At 38.8% G+C, this 3,041-nt stretch overlaps 1 long non-coding RNA gene across 1 annotated transcript; it reads right to left on the reverse strand.

Annotated features, from left to right (window-relative positions):
* Positions 1–228: 228 nt before the first annotated feature.
* LOC125226603 lies at positions 229–2,649 on the reverse strand. Its single transcript, XR_007177092.1, has 3 exons — positions 2,504–2,649; positions 1,480–1,653; positions 229–587 (listed from the first exon to the last, which is right to left on the reverse strand). It is a non-coding gene; the product is annotated as an uncharacterized LOC125226603 (long non-coding RNA).
* Positions 2,650–3,041: the final 392 nt, after the last annotated feature.

The following is a 3,041-nucleotide window of genomic DNA, read 5'->3' on the forward strand; positions in this document are numbered from 1 at the left end:
ACTTAATTTGTAAATAACAAATATTTTGAAATAGATAAAATAAACTAAAGAAAAAGCGATCAAGCCCACTGGTGGCGAAGCCGGGAATCGAATCTGGGTCTCCAGCTATCGCGGCTGACATGTTCGATTCGACCGCTACACCCCTCTCGACCGCCAGCCAATTTAGACTTATCTAATAGAATATTCCATCACAGGCATTTTGATAAGGTTAAAAATAAAAACACCGTGTAAAGTAAGAAAAAACACAAGTTTAATAGAAAAAACTAAAAGTAATTGTCAAAAAAAAGAAACTTAACTAGCGCCGACTGAGATGTGCCGACCGACTGAAAATGGATTAACAAAAAACTTATCTCTAAAATTGTGTATTATACAATGCAAGAGTGTTCCTGCACATATCAGTAACGGAAAAGTATAGCGGTGAATCCCTATTAAATATTTATTACAATCGTGAAAGACTGGTGAACGAATTACACATATATTATTGCTAAAGACTTAACTAAAATGATAAAAGGTTTGATTTTCTGAAACGCAGCATGTTAATGTTAATGTTTACACTACAATCTGTGACTCCGCTACAAGACCGCGATCTGCAACAAGAAGGGGAAATGTTAGAAAAAAAAACTAGTAAAATTTCTTAACACTCGTATCTAGGTGTATACACGGTGAAATAAAAAGGACCAGCTAAACTTTGCATACTGACTTTTGAGGTTGTAATGAACAACTGTTCAATGTATGGAACCGCCAATTTTTTTTGCGATATTCAGCATTGGTCCCATAATAAAAGTAGTTCATTATGACCTCTAAAGTCACTATGCAAAGTTTGGCGGGCCTTTTTTATATCAGCCTGTATAGTTGAACAGTAAGACCGGCAATTATTAAAAAAAATAGTTTAGAGACACAACATTTGTGACTTTTGGAGCGTCAGGGTTTTGACGGCGCCATGGAAAAGGTGTCGTTCGCAGTTGCGTCAACCTTCAGTCAAGAAGCAGCTATAGTTGGCTACATGCCGTCGCTTGGGAGACGCTAATGGGCATTAGAATTTGTGACATCCCAATTAGCGTAAGTTGTTAACAAAAATTTACTCACTGTCAGTTTTGTGACGACAATTAAGCATAAAATCTGTCTAAAAATTTATTTTTTTCTCATTCTGAATGTAGATTATCGCTCAAAGTTTATATAATTAACAAAGAAACAATATTTTTATAGAAATTTCATGCTTAATTATCGTCACAAAACTGACAGTGAGTAAATTTTTGTTAACAACTTACGTTAATTGGGGGGTCCCAAATTCAGAAAATGCCCTAATACGAGGCGAAAACTCATACGTCACTCCGGGGCATTCTGCGTCACAACACTCACCAACTCAGGTCTTTCTCAGTTCGTCTACTGCTAGTCGCGCGTTAAGCGCAGCCATGCTGATAACTCTCCTTCCAACGTCACCCGACGTCGTTTGACGTAACACTACGTCACAACACTCACCAACGCAGGTCTCTCTCAGCGCGTCCACTGCTGGCCGCTCGCTGAGCGGGGCAGCCGCGCGGCCAGCGCTCCGCCCGACGTCACCCGACGTCGCTCGACGTCGATCGACGTCGCAGACGGAACGGCACCGGGCGGCCGGGCTTGCTGCCGGAGCCAGGTGCGTGTGCTACCTGCCTGGAAGATAGAAATGATTCTCGTCAAAATAGTCTTGATATTGCTTGACATAATTTAAGCCTAATGGTGCTCCCACACTAAATGGCATAAAATATAACACGGTGTGACAGGGACAGTGCGATGGCATGAACATTACGCTGTCCCTGTCACACCGTGTTATATAACACTTATAACAGCCAGTGTGGGACATTACTAAATGGTCATATTTCTGTTTACTAGACAAGTTTACATTTGTATTGAGATTATAGGTTTGCAACGATAAGACCTTTTCAGTAGCTATTGATTTCGCCTTTAAAACATTCTAGTCTATGGCCAAGAGGAAGCCCATATTATAATTCAATGTAAGTCAAGAGGAAGCCCATATTATACAATATTATAACCATTTTATTTAGTAGTTGGTAAAGTAAAAAAAAGCTCGATTATGACTTATCAACTTGTTAAGAGTTCGATCTTGTTTTGATACGACCTTGAAGATAGATCACGCTAATTGGTAAATATGTACCTATAAATTTGCGAAATGAAGTGAAACTCGAAGAGAAAGGTCATGTCAAAATAAATTAAAATCATAAATCCGATGAATCTAAATTTTAACTTCTGATTAGCAGAAACGTCTGCAATCGATGCCACTAGGCTTAGAATAAATTTAAAAGTGGAAAATATCTGCCTTGGGTGAGGCCGTGAGTTCAAGTCTCACCCAAGGCAGATATTTTCCACTTTTAAATTTATTTCGATGAATCTAGCCAAGCAATTGGTTGACTAACTTCTTATAGTGATACTAAACAGTGATTGAGGGGAGTAAAACTCCTTAGAAGATTGTAGAAAAAGTGAAAAAATAGATAATAAGACTTACCATGCTGCCGCAAGCCCAGTATTAGCGGGTACCCTGGCTCACTGGAATAAAAATAAATAATAAACAATTCAGACATACTATGTACACTTGTACAGGTCAGTACGGGTAAGTGTGGCATAAGGTAAAGTGTGTCTGGCCTCCGCATTTGCCCTGTTCAAACAATGATCAGTGTTTATTTAGAATTCAATACGTTTACTACTAATCGTGACAATTAACAAGTAGCAAAAGTATGAACTTGCAAAACCAACAGTGACAATGAGTAAAACGGCCAAATGTGAAGGCGGGACACACTTATCCTTATGACACACTTATCCGTATTGACCTTATGTACTTTCGGACAACAGTAAATTGCCTAGGTACAGTCGAGTTCATAAATATGTGTAATTTTTTTCACCTTATTGCAATGAGGGTGAAGAAATGTACAGTCAACCAATTGGAACCCTAGGCCACTCTACAACCATGTCAAAATGACAAGCAGTAAGAGATTTCTTACAATCTGATTTATAACGTCACTATGACATAGTTCTACAGTGGCTTA

Source organism: Leguminivora glycinivorella, chromosome 5 (assembly GCF_023078275.1).
Source record: "Leguminivora glycinivorella isolate SPB_JAAS2020 chromosome 5, LegGlyc_1.1, whole genome shotgun sequence".
NCBI lineage: Eukaryota > Metazoa > Arthropoda > Insecta > Lepidoptera > Tortricidae > Leguminivora > Leguminivora glycinivorella.